Raw genomic sequence first — 18,452 nt, 5'->3', positions numbered from 1 at the left:
TGACTGTCAAATGTTGATATGTAATTCATAAAATACTCTTTCCAATCTTCTCATTTTAAAGAACATTCTCTTTCTGTTATCATAAATGTCTGTGGATCAGGTAAATTCATATTGGCAATTTATATTTTAAATCTGTACCTATTTCCAAGGAAAATGTACTGGTTCAGAGGTAGGTGATGGGTGTATCTATTCAACACGACAGGCATGTAGAGAAAGCTATAATCCTCTTCCCTGCGCCAAGTACTACTTTACCACTGATCTGAGCGCAAATTCGACAATGTGTGCACGTCAACATAGACACGTTTTTATACAATGTATTTTTTTATAGTTGATTATTATTTTTTTTATTAAGGTGTGCATGTCACCGTAGACACGCGTTTATTCTTGCTCCTAAACTTGCGTGCCTATTGCTAAAGCAACATGTAATTTGTGAATCATAGAAAATGCACCAAAGGCCTCCAATGTGTGCTGAACATATTATCTATAGGCAATAGGGCTTGTTTAATTGCGTGCACAAACGTATCTTTCTTGAGACAGTAGGCCTTCAATTGTCCCAGTGAGAATCACGTGCTGAAAACTCCTCGAGCCTTAACTCAACAGTGAGAGGTGACGTTACATGATAAATAGATTTGAAATTCCCAAAATTTCCAAAGGTTTACTTCTTTAAGAGTTATCCGCTAAGGTATCGCTGTTGCCTTACACTGTACAGTTGCTTTAATGATTAATATGGCATGCGGTTAAGATAAAATTCCTTATTGTAGTTGAAAAGGCCAATGAGAATTATGTAGGTCCACTGGGTTTGTGCCGTTAGCGTTCATCACCACTTTGTTAAGTATGGCACTTCATCCAAAGATTCCTCTTTTAAGCTTTATTCATGGCAACAAACCCTTGACATTAGATACGCCCGACATCAGCTTCACCACCCTCCGATCTGCTCACCACCCTCCATATTCTCCAACTGCTATGCCCAACATTCTAAAATACAAACCCTAACAATTAATATTCTACATCTCCCAAGGCGTGTGCTCAGCGCTGTAAGTAAACATTCATTACTTCACTAAAGGCGTGGTGCACCGTGCTGAAAATAAACATACATGACACAACACAATGCTCTGTAGCTACAATCTCAGCTAAATATAGGTTATCCAGCAGGAACCCACCTCCTCTAGCAACATAGAGGTCATAGGTTGGACCAGTGCAGCTTGTGTAGCATAAAAATTCCACAGCGAATCCACTGGGTCCCAAGGCCTTCTTGGCACTGAGTTGGCCCAGGGCTTCCAGGAGCCGCTCTGCCATTGTGAGGATCTTTGAAAATTCTTTCTCTGAAAAAGCCAGACACGTAACAGGGAGCTCCCCGGTAAAACCCACCACAACCCTGTCCTCCACCAGGTCCACAGCTGACTATGGTTAGGCATAATATAATGCAATTACTTGAGCAATAGCATTATCCTCCCAAATTACGCCCCCCTTGTCACTCTCGATGACCACCATCCGCTCCCATTTCACATTAGAGGAGAACAATGCAGCTTTCTGCTCACTTTATTGCCTTGTTGATAAATGCGACTATGAATCGCTGTCCATGCCCTCCTAGTGTCATCCATTTGTTTCTGTCGGATCATCTCTTGGGTGTGCAACAAGTTCCAAATGTGTGTTGGTGAGTGTTAGACTTCTCATCCTTGGCGTGGTCTCCCTTAACTTTTTGCCTCTGTTCCCCAGGTTATTGATGTGTGCTGGACTCTGATTTTGCTGTTTTTATTACTCTGGGAACTTTACCACTGCTAACCAGTGCTAAAGTGCAAGTGCTCCTGTTGAACATGTGTATGTAATTGGTTCTCCATGATTGGCATATTTGTTTTACTGTTAAGTCCCTAGTAAAGTGCACTAGAGGTGCCCAGGGCCTGTAAATCAAATGTTACTAGTGGGCCTGCAGCACTGGTTGTGCCACCCACACAAGTAACCCTGTAATCATGTCTCAGACCTGCCACTGCAGTGTCTGTGTGTGTAAATGTGCACTGTAAATTCGACTAGGCAAGTGTACCCGCTTGCCAGGCCTAAACCTTCCCTTTTCTTACATGTAAGGCACCCCTAAGGTAGGCCCTAGGTAGCCCCAAGGGCAGGGTGCAGTGTATGGTTAAGGTAGGACATATAGTAATGTGTTTTATATGTCCTGACAGTGAAATATTGCTAAATTCGTTTTTCACTGTTGTAAGGCCGTCCCTCTCATAGGTTAACATGGGGGCTACCTTTAAATCTGATTAAAGTGTAGATTCCCTTTGGGAGCGGATGGACATGTTGAGTTTGGGGTCTCTGAGCTCACAATTTAAAAATACATCTTTTAGTAAAGTTGATTTTAAGATTGTGCGTTTGAAAATGCCACTTTTAGAAAGTGAGCATTTTCTTGCTTATACCATTTTTGTGACTCTGCCTGTTTGTGGATTCCCTGTCTGAGTCAGTTTGACAGTTGGGCTGGTTGCACCTCACACTAGACAGTGACACAAAAGGAGCTGGGGTGTAGTCTGCATTTCCTGACGAGCCATCTGTGCTAGGAGGGAGGGAAGGAGTGGTCACTTACACCTGAAAGGGCTGTGTCTGTCCTCACACAATGCAGTCTCCGACCCCCTGGTGAGTGTCTGGGGCCTGGCCTGGGCAAGGCAGGATTTCACATTCAAAAGAGACTTTACTTTGAAGTAGGCCTACTTCAAAGGAGAAATTGGGTATAAGAAGGGCACCCAAAACCACAGACTTTAGAAACACTTCTGGAACCAAGAGGAACCTCTGCCTGGAGAAGAGCTGAATAGCTGAGGAAGAAGTGCTGCCCTGCCTGTGACTGTGCTTTGTGGAGCTTTCCTGCAGTGCTGCTTCTGCCAGAGTAAGAGGGCAAAGACTGGACTTTGTCTGCCTTCCATCTTGTGAAGAAATCTCCAAGGGCTTGATTTAGAGCTTGCCTCCTGTTGTTTGAAGTCTCAGGGACAGCAAAGACTTCTCTCTGCCAGCACCTGGAGTCTCTGGAGAGACTCCTGCTCTGACAAGTGGTGCCCTATCCAGTCCCTGGGCCCTTGAAAGGAAAGCTGGTGGAAATCCAAGGAAATCTACTTCGGACGACTTCGGACCGACGCCGCTGCTGAATCCGGTGACACCACCTGCACCCGACGCCGTGACCTTCGCTGGAACGCAACGCTCTTCGCAGGCCCGACGCCACTGCAGCCTCGCTGAAGTCCGCGACTCCGTGGAAGTCACCGCACCACGTCGTGATTGACGCCGCTCGAAGTGCGCAGATTCAACGTTTTGCACAGACGCCGCGATCCCCGACTTCGCGCATCAGCTTGTTTTCACTCTTCACCAAAGGTACTGCACTTAAGGGTCTACGCAACTCCGTGTCCGGCGCCGCTGGTGTCAGCTTGTTGGGAACGACTCCGTCACGACGCCGTGTTAACACCTCATCGAAGCATTTTTGTTTCTAAGTGCTATTTTTTAGGTTAATCTTAAAAAATTCATAACTTGACTTGTGTATGTTGGATTTTTGTCGTTTTGGTCTTGTTTTGTTTAGATAAATATTTCCTATTTTTCTAAACTGGTGTTGTGTCATTTTGTAGTGTTTTCATTAAGTTACTGTGTGTGTTGGTACAAATACTTTACACCTAGCATTCTGAAGTTAAGCCTACTGCTCTGCCAAGCTACCAAGGGGGTAAGCAGGGGTTAGCTGAGGGTGATTCTCTTTTACCCTGACTAGAGTGAGGGTCCTTGCTTGAACAGGGGGTAACCTGACTGTCAACCAAAGACCCAATTTCTAACAGTGAGGTGGAGGTCAGCTGTTAGACTTCCAAGTCTAAGATCGTTGGTAGCTGTTTCCACTTAACCCCCATCTGATAACTGATGATGTTCCCACACAAGGTGTCCTTGAAGGCCACCCTGAGAATTCCTGGGGAGGTCACAGAGCCCGTTATGCATTTCTACTCTAAAAAGTGGTATTTGTGTTCAGGTTCACCAGTAAGGTAAGATTAAAGTTTACCACTCCTGTCCATCAGTCCTACGGCCCATCCTTCACTGGAGCTCTAAGTGGAATGATCAGAAAGCCCTCATGCAAGAATCCAGATATCCACTATTCTATGAATGCCACAGCTGGGTACAAGGAAATAGACCAGCCAGGAGAAAGATTAATGGACAGCTGCGCTTCCTCAGGCAAAGTACCCTTCGCGGGCCCTTCAGGTCCAAAGCTCTCATGAACTTAGCGAAAGGAGTCATCCCTGTGGCTGACCACTCATTTCTATAGAGTGGTCACACTCCCAGCTAACCGCACTGTTGAAATCGCCCCTCAGGAGCCATGGTCCATGGGAAAATCATATCAAACGTTTCCCTATCATTTCAACAAAGGTCACCGTTAGAGGTGGAGGGGCATATATGAGGAGTAGCAAGAGTAGCATCCAATAGAGAACACCCGTTCATGCTTAGGTATCTTCTAAGGGATCTTGCCACACATGACTAACCCCTTTTGAGGCAGGTAATCTCGAATGAAAATGGCCACCCCACCAGATCGTCTGGGAAACCCCACATGGTAGATGAGTGAGTCACCAATTTGTGTCAAGAAGTGGCATTTGTTGTCCAAGAGATGAGTTTCTTATAGAAACATTCTACTTAGGTACCTATGTTGCTCTGCTTTCAGGATTTCCTCTTATTTAATGTGATAGAGGAGCCCATTTACATATCAGGAAAGGGAATTTACCACTCCCAAATCAGCTTCCAGGATTATGGTCATCCAGGAGGGAGTCAGCGCAGGAAAGCAAGATGGGCACACCGGGGTGACCTGGGGCTACTATGTCTCATTAACAATGAAAGCCAACTAACCAAAGAGTAAACTACAACCACCGTTTAGTTCCTGCCTGCCCCCACCCTACTCTTCTAGAACATGAAGCATCTGTCATAGCACAATTAGGGGTCTAACGGAAACCTTCTAAACCAAGAACAAACAAGTCCTGTTGTGCATTGAACTTGTCAAATTCCAACATAAATAAAAAAGACATTTCACAATAATACACAGCCAAGAATGACAATATGAAGAAAAGAAAGAGAAAATAGTTGAGGAGAGAAGGTCTGTTGGTGTGGCGTGCACCTCTGGAGGCCACACTACAACGTCTGTTACCTGTAGACTCATCCTGAGTTCATACAGGAGGTCAAAGAGCATGTCTAGAAGGCTGGTGCGTTTTGCACCTGGGATCTGGCAGGTTAGAGTTCTGCCAGGAAGGCCTGCTCTCTGTCACCCTCTCCCGCTGGTCAGCCACAGTGACAACCGGGGGAGTTAACCTCCCAGTCCTTTTGGATCTGGACCAGTGTCTCTTGAGAACACAAATTCAAGGATGGAGCAGCAGCCCCCACTCACCTGTTTGGGTTAGGGGGTTGTCAATACTGGTGGTACTTCATATGATACAAAGGGCACCCTCTCTTCTACCCACTCCCACACCTTCTCTGGCATCTTGAAAAAGAAGGTTAGGCCTTGAAAATCACTTTGAAACTAAAGAAGCAAATATCTGATGTTCTGGTTCCTGAGTTTCCATTAAGCTTCCATGAAGGATTTTAACTGCTGCTGAACTACTAATGTGTAGTCTAGAAAAATCATGGTCCAGTCGGACTGGATGTGTAGTGTTACCTGACTATCAGCAAAGTGAAGATTTGAGTCCCTGCCATGGTAGTTAAGCAACTTTGTGATCACATGGCGAGGGGCCAGGGGTGGGTGATGTGCCAGCACCCTCTGTGCCCGTTCGACAATAAAACAGTGGGAGAGCATCTCTGATGGCAAGAGGGACCTAACAAGCCTCTGGAAACTCACAAAATGTAGGTTGTCCCTGTGCTCCCCTGTATATTTCACCCTGGTTGTGGGTTCTCTGGTCATCACCATCAATTTTGCTAGGGACTGTTGCAAATTCGTCAGCAGGTTGTACAGCTCAGACAACTGGCAGCCTCTTTGACCCTCTTAACCACTGGTCTCGGATCCTGTTTTAGCAGTGTCACATCTGTCCCCATCACACCACAGCTTCCAGATCTTCCCTTGACTGAGCAATTGCGGCCAGAATCGCTGATGTGTTGGCCTTGCTCACTCCAATTCTAGAAGAGTCACCATATGGGACTGCCCTGCTTGTCTGGCAAATGTGTCAAGGGTGCCCTGGATCCTGTGAGAAGGGGAGAAGGGTCCCACAGAAAGGTTACTGGCCCAGGGATCATAGTGGTGGGTCGCACTCACCATTGCCGACAGAGCGTCCTCCCCTGTTCCCCTGTCTCAGCTGCTTCAAGCAAGGCATGTCCCCTCTGATGCTACAGCTCCTGTCCAGCATATCAAACCACAGCAAACTGCCCCTGAGACTGCACTACCCAGCGCAGCAGGTCTCCTTCAAACTCAGTGGACTTCCGGGCCTGGAGCACCTCTTCCTTGTGCCCGGATGAAGACTTTGGGGTCCCACAACATCCCCATATGGTGCCACTAATCAGGCCTTTAACAGCTGTGGGCCTGCTCACCACACCAGTGTCTGAACCTCAATCCTCCTGTCCCACTGCAACCACTGGAGTCCCCACTTGTAGCACCACCTTTCTTGGGGGTCATGGATCTGGATACTGGCAGGATGATGTAGTGTGTGTCAGGGGGCCTCATAGAGCCGGAGTACCTCACGGCTGCCATCTTTGGTCGCTTAGCCATACCACTCCTTTACTCACATGTAATTTTGCATAATTTTGCCGTAATTTTGCATGAATAAGGAAACCAAGTTACCCGAATTTTGCGCACACCCATTTGCTGCCCATTTACCTGGGCTCATCCTACTAATGGTTACCGGCCTATGCTCAGGTCTATGGCCACAGAGCACAAACGCAAACAATCTGAGTAATCATCAGGAACAGATCCGATATCTTTTGGTAGCATAATGAAATACTTAATCGGTCCTCCGTACTCGTGCATGGCGGAGACGTTTTTAGTGCCGTCTGAGTACTCTGTGGCTGAACATCTAGACGATTCATGAAAACAGCAATACCAGCTGACGCTGTTTCGTAACAGTGTCAGCTGTTATTTACAGTGCCATGAAGCTGCAAGACTGTGGCAGGTATGTCGCTAAAAACATATCTGATTACTCAGTGTTCCATCTCTTGAGCTTGTTTTTACTTGCGGTTGAATGGTTATTGCGTATGAACTGATGGCCATTTTCCTTGTCCGCTGGAAGTATCTGCGTTCTGTTTCGTGGTTGACGGAGAATAGTTTTAGTATAATTCTCTTTGTAAAATCAGTAAGTAAAAATCTTTGCCTAACGATTGCAAAGTTCATTTGTTAATCGCGACGTTCACTTGCTTTTACATAAAAAATGCCTAATTGCAGATTTCAAATGCTTGATCAGTTAGTACTCGGGGCCAGATTTACAAGGACCTTGCGCCCCATAGCGCCACACTAGGTTTGCACCACCTTGTAAACCCTTTGTACCACATCATGCATAATAAATGCATGATGTATGCAAAGGGGGCATTCCCTTATTAGAGGGTCGCTAAACATGGCGCAATGGAATCTACAAGATTCCATTGCGCCATTTCTAGCTCCATTTTCAATGCCTGCTTAATGCAGGTGTTAAAATGAGGCTCCCATGGATTTAAAAGAGCTTCTTAACACTATACTGAATTAGCATCATTTTTTTATGCTAATCCGGTATAGCGTTACAATAGCATCAAAAAAATGACGCTATTGCCCTTAACATGCGCCATGGTATGCCGTATTGCAAATACGGAGCTACTATGGTGGCGTTAGAGGATACACGGGGGCGCAAGAAAAGTGGCACATCACTAGTGATGCATTACATTTTTTGTAAATATGGGCCTTGGTATGGCAAATTAGGTTCTGCTTTACTTCCTCTATACAAGTGGAAGCAATACGGCAATTTGCTCCCTGAGGAAGTTCATTTACTCTTTTGATTTTGGAAAACAGCCCTTTTTTCATAACAGGTATTTGTGCAGAAATGCCCCACAAGTACAACTGGAATGCTTCACAAGTCATTCCTGTGTAGGTGTGTTTCCAGGAAAGTCATGTGACTGTCACTTCGTTTTTTAGGTATTGGTATTTCTCCTCTTTGAAATTGAACGCAAAGCACAGTTTTCGGAGGAAGTCAGCTTCTAAGTACAATTGCCCATTTTTAGGGTCGAGCCTGTGTCGCATGCGCTCGCGCATGCGTATTGCTAGTGAGACGCTTTAGGTATTAGAAAAGAGCTCGGAGCCCCGTCGACGTCATGTCAGTGTCTTTCATTGGCAGGTTGGCTTGCCTGTTAGAATCAGCTTCCTTTGATTAGTGGAAGGTACGCATACGTCATGCCTTTTCCGGTGGTTAGCCCTCCTCGAGCGCAGCGACCAAGTACAGAAAACATGCAAGGCTTGCTGTTTCCCGTCAGATTTGTGGACTACTTTTTCTCTATTTTCGCAGCGCGATCTCGCTGGGCAGAAGTCGTGCGCTTTACATACTATCGACCTTGTTACACAGTTAATTGCACTTTTGCCGGTTACTTTCATAATTGCACTTTTGCCGATAGGTGTGAACTGTAGCAGCGCGATCGCGCTGTTTATTTCTTTTAATGCAAGAAAAATCGGATTGGGAGTTTACAACTGTGAATAGCTACAACTCCGACAAATGCGAGACCCTAGTGCTTTGCAAATGCTTGCTAAGTCTTGGCTACAGATTTTGTAGTCTTTTAGCCAGACCTACTGTTTCCAATACGTTACATATACTTAGAGAGGGCTTTTGTTTTAAACTTCATGGTTGGATGGATTCTTGGTCTATTCCTTTCTTTGTCCTGCTTAGAAGTGTCTAAATCTCACAGTATTTTGATTCAATGTGATATCATTCCACTGTTGAACTCATACCTTGCTGTGCAGTGTTTAGGAGGCACTGCTGTTTCGCCCCCTCATTCCCTACAAGTCCTCTTTTCCATCTCACTCTCACACGTACTGCTCCCACACCCAGCTCCCCTTTGCCCCAGCCTCCTTTGGTTTAAACTTTTTTTTCTGCCTGTGGGAACTATTGGCAGACTGCGATCTTCAAAAGATTTGTGGCTATTTTAAAATTGCCACCAATATATAGGTGTGCCCGAACACTCATATAAGACTGGTATCTTGTAAATGTATTTCAATGATGACTACCGCGGATGCATTCACATCCACCATTATGACCATCTTTGAATGGGATTCGTTGAAATAGCGCCAAATTCATTCATACATGGCCACCACTGATGTGCATGCATCCAATGTGGCCATTTTGGAATGGAGTTTATTTAAATTAAACAAAATATCTTAAAAGATGGCTTTCATGGTTGCACACAGCCACGTTGGCTATCTCTTCAGGCATTTTGTAATATTTAGCAAAATGCCATTCCAAGATGGCCATTGTGGTTGGGCACAGATTTAAAGCAGTTCTCGCGGATAACAACACCATTAGTCATGCCTTTAGGCTTCACAGCCGAGAATTAACGGTTTTGCTAATGCCGTTTTTCTGTATCTTTCTGACTACATGGCAAAGCATTTCACACATTTGGAAACCCTTCCCCCTACATTCGCACTACGATTGGGCTGTTCTGTTTGTGTTGCTACGCTTGAAAGGTATTTAGCCCAGCCTTTGACTCATGTAAACCTCTGAAGTATTCAGGGGTGAGAAGGGGTTGGGAAGAGAGAGAAAATGTATGTATTGGGCTTGTGCACAGTACACGTACAGGCGCATTCAAGCCTCCCTGTTGGAAGGGCAGGGTGAGCACCTCCCACACGATCTGTGGCTGTTTGCCTGCCCCTGCTAGGGAAATCAGACTTGAGGGCAGTCATTTCATAAATTGTGTGGTGAGTGTGGGGTTAAGAAAGTTAGAGGAATTCGGGCAGGACAATCATTTTAGCAATGGCTGTCCTTCCGGTCATGGAAAGGGGCAGCCAGAACCAGGAGGGACCCTGCTCCTCAAGCCAGGCCATAGCCCTTCCCTAATTTGCCATCCATATTTTGTCTGTGTCTTGGCTGAGTCATATACCGAGATAGCAAACTGGGGCACTACAGAAGGTATTTGGAATCAAATGCTTGTGTACCAGAGGTGAAACGGCTAGGGTTTGTTTAGCCCAGTTTATATTGATGCCAGAGTACCGACCAAATCTTACCACTTTGCATATTATGGGGGACCGATCTGTTTGAGGTTCTCGTACATAGAGGGTGATGTCATCTGCTTAATTGACACTAATATCTTCCTAGCTGTAAAGTTGAGACCCCTTTGGGCATGGTGCTGTCACAGCCTAGCACCTAGTGGCTCTATTGTTATAGCAAATAGGACAGGGGATAAGGGGCATCCCTGCCTAGTTCCGAGAGTAACTGAGAATGAACAGAAATCGTGTCATTGAGGAGCCGGCTTGCCATTGGGGAAGTGTATAGAAGGTAGATCAAGTGCAGGAACCGCAAGCTGAGCCCAAGTCATGAAAGGAAGTAAAATAAGTATGGTCATTCTAGGGAATGAAATGCCTTAGTGCCATCTAGCAAGGCAGTGACCACAGCTAGCTGGAGATCTATGGCATTCATGAGAACGAACATCATGCAGAGGTTGTGCCACACGCAGCAGCCCAACACAAATTCGGACGGGTCTGGGTGGACAGTGTCTGACACTGAGAGAGTAGTCAATTGGCTGGAGTTTAGCAAATATTTTGTTGTTGATGTATGCCATTGACATTGTATTGTATTGTATTGTATTGTAATAGTATTTATATAGCGCTTACTACCCCTGACGAGATGTTAAAGCGCTTTTCGGCGAGTAGCACGCTACCCTGGAACCCAAAAGGAATTAGTGGTGGATTAGTATAGGGAAATATGAGTACACTTTTAGTATTATTATGAGTTAATTTGAGCCGCGGATTTGTGAGTTTGTTAGTTGGATTGACTGGAGTAATGGAGGGGTGGAGAAGGGAAGAATCCAGAAGTGCTAATTGGGAGTTTATAGCAATAGGGTTTAGGCTTGGGATGAGTAAAGGGGGAATGGAAGAGGGAAGAGTCTGTGGAAAGGGTTAGGGAGATCATAGTAGCAGGAGGGGTTTTGGATGAGTTAAAAGTGAGATAAATGAGGGAGAATTTAGTAGGGTTGTTTGGGAGATCATGGTAGTAAACTGAGGTTTGGGTGAGTTAGATGTGGAAGAGGAGGGAAGAGCTTAGGCAGGGTTATTTAGGAGATGAAAGTAGTAGAATGGATTTGGGATGAGTCAGAGTGGGAATGGAGGATAGATTGATGGAGACATGACATATGGTGATGGGTAGACAAAGTAAAGCTTACAAGAGAGTAAAAGTATAATATTTTTTATTTATAATTGTATATATATATATATATATATATATATATATATATATATATACATTTTTGATCATTGTTTAATTTATTTATTCTTTATTATTATTAATATATATGTATATTTTTAGATGTATTTATAATTTGAATTTTATTTATAGAATTGTATTTTATTTTAATTTTATTTTTTCTCTAGTGCAGTAGGACTAGAGTAATAAATAGATAGATATGTGAGTACATAGTAAGGGAATATGTGTCCAAGGAATATAATAATAAGTATAATATGAGAAGAAAAGTAGTATTGTACTGTATAAATGCAGACTTTCAAGATTTGTAACATTTGAAGTTAATTAATAAGTGTACTTTTCTAACATTTATTTATCAGTCGATATGAGTTGCAGTGATTGGTAGGTTTATCCAGTTTTAGTATTGCAACAATGACGCTTTTCGCAAGATGGCAGCAGCATCCTGAATGTCAGGGAGTCTTCGTACACAGCCAGGACATGGAGGGGCTAAGATTGTAGCGTATTCCTTGTAAAAGGATTTGGTGAGTCCGTCCAAGCTCAGTGCTTCGCCTCCGGGAAGGCTCTGAATAATCTTATATACCATTTCTATTAGGAAGGGGGCATCTAGGTAAAGATGGTGGGCTGGGTCTAGCCATAGCAGCTGTATTGTGTTGAGGTAGGCAGCCATGGCCACTACATCGGGTATTACTGCAGTGCTGTACAGCTGAGAATAGAACAATGGCATGGTTTGTAGCATGTCATCGGGTTTCATGTGGCTAACCTGTTGGTCGCCCACAAGCTCCACAACATGGACATCTTCCTTTTGCCTCTGGATCATAGCCACCAGATTCTTCCCAGGAGGGTAACCTTTGCTGTATCTCTCTGCAATCATTTCCCGGTGGAGGTAGTGGGTTCTCCTGTGAGCTTCCTTGTCGTAGAGTTTCTTCCTAATATCATCTAAGGCCTGTACATTATGAGTTGCATAGAATTGTAGTTCATGGGTGCAGATTTCCTCCTCCAGGCAGGCCAACCATGCTTGTATCACTTTATGTATTCCCGATTGTTTTCAAATGCAGACTCCTCAAATAAAACATTAAAGGCCTACCACAACATTGCTGGGGAGGCAACCGAGCCCTTATTGTGTGTGCAGTAGTCAATGATCACCGTTCAGACCTCGTCTCAGGAGATGAGGTCATGGGGGCATTAAGGGCTAAACGTCAGTTGAAGGCACGTGGGATAGCCAGCGAGGGGATCTTCTCTAGCAGGACATGGGTGTGGTCGGATAAGATGTGAGGTAAATGCATCATATCCGTGGCTAGGGGAGGGCATACTGGGTGAGTAGCCAGTAGTCTATTGTGGACCATGTATCATGGGTGGGCGCAGTGCAGGTTCCCTCCTTGCTGTGCGCATGTTTTAATTGTCAGAAATCAGATATGCAATTATCATGCATGAGAGTGTGGAGCTGCATCGCAGTATTAGGATGGGGTCATCTTGAGGTGCTAGATCAGACTGCGGTATAACCAAGGGTGACATTAAAGTTTTAGGCAAAAGACTTCTGCAAAGAATTCCGGGTTGTCCACATTGGGTTCATATATTGAGATTAAGATGACTGGGTGTGCATGCAAAGGGCCAGCAACTATTACATAACAACTGTCCCTATCACATAGCACCTGTTGAGTGCACCAGGGCAGCCCTTTCTGCATAAGTATGGCAGTTGCCCAAGCCTAAATGGAATGCAGGGGCATGTGGGCCTCTCCAATCCAATCAGCTCGAAGGTGGGGGGTTAATTGACGTTCCTGAAAGAAGCAGATGTTTGCACAGTGCCTATTGATGTTTGAATGGACTAGCCTGGTTTCTGCTGGTTATTTATTCCGCGACTGTTCTAGGTCAAGCGTGCATAGTGGACATAAAGTATCTAGGGGAGGGATAGATGCTGTATCAGGGACGATCTTGGCGCCACATGCATGTCTATAGGGACAGTGTGATGGCATGGCGTCTCACCATATCTGGACCAGGGAGAAAACAAACAGGGAAAAACAAACATTCCAAAATAGCCACCACCTTCCCACTTCAACCCCCAACAGCCTATCCCACCCTGCTTTCCAAATCAACCCCAAACAGTACAGAAATGCATTGGGAATCATCTTGTGAGTCATCAGACAGCCAGGCGAACTGCCCAGTCGTGGACCAAATGGGTGGCCGACAGACAGCGAAAGGATCCCTGGTGGAGGTTAGTGGGGGCACAGGAATAAATGGTTCAGGGGCTGGAGCAGATCAGGACATGTCATGGATTGTTAATAACAGCAAGGGCCAATTGTGAAATCTAGAGGTGTAAGGGCTTAATACACTGTGGTCAAGAGCGGAACTCCCACTGAGTGGTTGTGTCGGTGCAGGCTGCTCCGATGAACTTCTTATTCATTATCGCTGAGGTGGCTGTCATTGCGTGAGGTGGGTCCCGAGAGGGGATGGGCCTTGGAGTTTGACAGCAGTAGGGAGAATTTCATTACTGCTTTAGGGTCTGTGAAAAAGTAACATTTGTTACCATGTTGGATCCTTACTTTGGCCAGGTACAGTAAGGAGTAGGTTATCTCTGCTTTCTGGAGTAGACGTTTGACAGGGAGCTTGATGACTTCCCAGATTTCGACCATATGGAGAAGGTGCTCTCCTGCCATCATCCACTTCAGAGGTGCAGGCCTCTAGTTGTTGTAGGTGGTTGCCATGCGTGTCTACTCTCTCTTTTATATGGTCAATGTGGCAGGTTAAGAGATTGATGTTGGCGTTGGTGGTGCGGTGTCTGTTCTTGACGTCCACCAGCATCTGCTGAATATCTAGGTCCTGTAGGTTAGCACTTTGAGATGACTCTGAGGGGGTCAGTGCTTCTGCCATGATCTGTGTGGTGGATTTGGCATTTCGCCTTGAATGCTAGTCTGGACTGGTGGGCCTTCGGCTTCCCCATGTTGTGCAGGCGATGGAGAGTAGGTCTGTGCTCAATCCTGCTTCACCCTTGTCCCACACTCCAGAGTCCAGGGGTGCCTCAGCAGAGGTGGCCACCAGAGTCTGGCCCAAAGGAGTCTACAGGTGATAGTGAGGAGATGCCCAGGCCACTGCTCAGAGTACCCATAGGCTGTCGCAGCATGCCAGTCAGTGAGTTTTATGTGGCCTGAGAGCTCCACTATCATCCTTTGGCCCTTTAAGGCCTGCCTCACCCCAGAGCCAGTAGGAGCAGGTAGGGGGCATAAGCAGGTCTGGTGCTTGATGGGGGGAGGGGCCCCAGTATGCGAGAACCAGCTTGTGGAAGGGAGGAACTGTGAGCTGCACCAGTTGGCCCCCAAGTGCAACAAAGGGTCCCCAGATCACAGTGGGGGCCCTGACGGGGTCTCTGCTGCATCCCCCAGTGAGCAGAAGGTTTGCCGCCTGTATCTGCCCCCCACCACCACTCACCTGCCTCTTCAATAACTGCTCTGGGGCCTCAATTCAGGGCCAAGGTTGGAGCTCCTCCTGTAGGCCCTCCTCCTTAAGTGACCCCTGAGACTCAGCAATCCAGGGGGGTCAGCGGGCCAATGGCAGTCTGGAGCCAAAGTAATGGTGACTTGCAGACCATCCGGGGCGGCAGAGCTCCAATGGTGTGGCTTTCAGGGTTAGGTCCACCATGTTGTTAGTAGTCTGTGGCCCCTGTCTTAGTCACTCCCAACAGGGCAGTAAAGGGCCACCAGCAATGTGCTTCACCTGGGACAGTGGTGTGGCAAGTAAACAAAAAGCTTCTGGCAGCCATGTAAGGCCTTAGGACTATGGGGCTCACTTCTCTCTTAGATCGCGCTGCTGGAGGTGATGGGCTGAAGCAATGCGCAAGGCCGTAATGTAGGCTCTGGCAGGCTGAGTTTCTGCCTTTCTCTTCTGTGGTGGCTCTCGAAGAGATAGTGGTGTTAATCACTGCACCTTCTGTTGGGCATGTTGTGAAGCCCATTAGGTGGCATTTGGTGCCCTGGCACTGCAGATTTTTTTCCAGATGTTGAAGTCAATTGGCAGAGCCTCACTATGAGGCAGCCATCTTGCTGCTGGGTCAAACCCAGATACCAACTCTTCGTATACTTGTGGACCTATGTATACTCTGCCCAGAAGAAAGACCAAGGGCTGTGCTGCTGAAGGACTGCCACTCTGCTGGAATGCACTCTCATGGATTTCTGCTTTGCTGTGCTGACCAGCTGCCTGCTGCCCTCTTGCCTTGCTGAGAAGGACTAGACCTGCATCTCTTCAACCCAGAACCCAGAGTGACACCAAGGGTTAGTTGGCTGACCTCCTGCTCAGAAGCCTCAGGGACTTTGCATCTGCACCTGGGATCTGCCATCTGTGAGTCTACTCTGCCAAGTGGTGCACTTTAGTCCTGGACCCTTAGAAGTGGGCTTAAGGTATCTGTGGATCCAGAAGAACTCACACATCTCTGCTGCTGAGTGTACTGGACCTGTCACAAAGACTCACATCACCACCAGAGCTCGCATCACCTTCAGAACTGCCACTGCGCGACACATCCTCGGCACAGCCCTCACATCTCTCAGCGATGGCAGCCTCGACGACGACGTTGGACTCCTCATTTCAGCCTCACAGCTTCTTGGAACCAATGCATCATCCAGAATGCACGATGAATCTCCTATTACGAACTTCACATTGCAAGACTTCATCAATGGGATTCTCAACATCGATGAAACAGGACCTCACGCTGTAGCCTTGCCGCATCTCAGAACCGATGCATCACTTCAGCTGTGTGATGCACCTTCGACGTGATCTAGGAAGCTCTCCGGGAAACAGGATTTTAATGTATTTCATGTTTAGAAGGCCTAACTGGGTCTCTATAGCCAGCCCACACTTTATCGTGGTCGGCCTGAAATTGTGACTTTGACCTGGTCCGTCATGACCAGATGTCCACCGCTGGCACTTTACTCCTTTTCGCATTATTTTCTTTAATAACCTTAAAGTTCAATATCTACGGTTATACTAAGTGGATTTTTGTTCTTTTGATTTTGTTTATTTTTTAAAAACCACCCTATTTCTCTAGTAGTGATGTGGGCTCCATTGTTTGAGGTGTGTTTTAACTGTGTTACTGTGTGAAGTGTTGCACAAATACTTTACACGTTGCCTCTGAGTTCAGCTTGACTGCTCAGTGCCAAGCTACCAGAAGGTTGAACAAAGGTTAAATTAGCATTTGTTTGATGACTTCACCCTGAGAAGAATTGTACTTTGAGGTTACTGCTATTTACTTATTGTATGTGTGGACCTATTAGTTGCCACTTCAGTGTTCAGCACTGGAGTGGAGAACCACTGGAAGGCTACCAAGAGGGGCCCGTTATGATAAATAGGCCTCTCTAGGACTTTGTCCGTGATCTTCAAGATAGCTTAGACAAAGAAGGGGCTCGTGGGAGGAGGTTTTCTTTCATGTATAGTTGCCTGAACTGAGAGGGGGGAAATGAAGGTAGGAGAAAAGCAAAAGCTCCATAAAGCTGACAGAGGGATTCAGCATTTTGGACTTCAGGTGCATGAAACTCTGGTAGTGTCTTGTTCCCAGAAAGCCCATACCCAAGACAGGAACTGAAATACTTTGCTGCAAAACTGGTACTTTTATTAAATTGCAAAGGTTTCATCCTTGATGGTGCTAGGATCTTCAATCTCAAACATTGGGCATAATCAGTACAGATCAGAAGGGGTGGAAAGAATCTTCTCAGTTCAAAATCAGCAAGCAGCTCCACTGTAGTCTAAGAAACACACACTATTATTTTTCAACAATGTACTAGTTTGCAACATTACTGCTTGTTCTCTCTCTCAGGAGCCAATCATACTACTTCAGACACTGGGAGAAGGTAAATTCCCCTTTTTCACATGGCAACACAATGGTTCATGTACGGCGATATCCTTGAATTGTTACTCTGGACAGCCTGTTGGGTGCCAGTCTCTCTCCCATCCTGGCACCTTCTTCTTCTTTCGATGAGAACCTCAACATCAGTAGTTTAATACAAAACAAGAAACTACTAACTAGCTAGAAAAAAAGGAATCTGAAAAAAAACTGCATCTGCAGTGGAGAAACACATAACGTGCAAACCAAATGAAAATGAAATGAGCAGCGTTCTTAGCCCTACACATATGAATACGACATTCAAGATGACATTAAATTCTAGCTAACTTAAGTGACTGAGTATGTTATCTTGGGTGCTGCTCATAATGGGTAAATGCATTCAATTATATAATTAATATGCACAGGTTATTTAACAATGTAATTTACACTTAAATGTGGTAATAATGCATATTAATAATTGCGCTCCTCCAATCCTCAATGACAATCTAAAAGGAGAGAATATTTCTGGATTCAACAAAGACAAAAAGATTTTCCAACCTGCACTGTACACTACTGCATGCCCCTGCAGTAGCATTACTGCATGCCCCCTGCAGTAGCAAAGAAAGTTGACTCGAGCCTTGTATTGAACCTCTGCCTCCTGCAACATTCATAACTACTTGTAGTGCCAGTTCCTCAATCTCAGGTGAACTGGGACTTTTGGACTCCTCTTTTGAGAAGCATTTTCTGGTCACTGAAACTGATACAAGAAGTCTGGCTACTGAAAAGCCAAGAAGAACCTGACTGTTAGAACTTGCTGTCCTGTCTGGCCTTGACCTGGGAAGCAGAGTACTGACAGAGCTAAGAAGACCATGTTTCCAAACGGAGCTTATTAAAAGGATTTGCTAAGAGGGTGGTTTGAGAGGATCTAGCCTTGAAGGAATCAAGTCTTGTACAGAGAATTTCTGTTTATTCTAACCAGTTAAATTCATCAACAGCTAAAACTCTTCAAGTTTGAGCCAGCATCTAGCCAGTTTCCATCCACTGAGTCAGCTCTAGCAACATTTGCAAGATGTTCCTGCACCCACTCAAAGTGTCCATACAGCACAGCATGAAGTCACAAGATATCAAGCTTCCCACGCCCAGGACTGCTTCTACTTAGACCAGCTGCCCTTACATTGGTCTTCTCGTGTTTCACACTGTGTCATCTGAGCCTCAATCCACTTGAGATGACTGTGATGGGGACTCAGCAGCCATCCATAGCCTCTGTCTTTCATTTTTCACTCCAGTTGGCTTGGCACCTTCAAATTGACTTTCTT

General features: G+C 45.7%; 1 protein-coding gene across 1 annotated transcript in view; it reads left to right on the top strand.

Moving 5' to 3' along the window:
* Positions 1-18,452, top strand: part of GPR139 (G protein-coupled receptor 139) — a 337,974-nt gene that overhangs the window by 128,522 nt on the left and 191,000 nt on the right. The window lies entirely within an intron of this gene.

The sequence above is a fragment of the Pleurodeles waltl genome, chromosome 10, assembly GCF_031143425.1.
Source record: "Pleurodeles waltl isolate 20211129_DDA chromosome 10, aPleWal1.hap1.20221129, whole genome shotgun sequence".
Taxonomy (NCBI): domain Eukaryota; kingdom Metazoa; phylum Chordata; class Amphibia; order Caudata; family Salamandridae; genus Pleurodeles; species Pleurodeles waltl.
The sequence above is the reverse complement of the archived record's forward strand: the minus strand, read 5'-3'. Positions and strand labels throughout refer to the sequence as shown.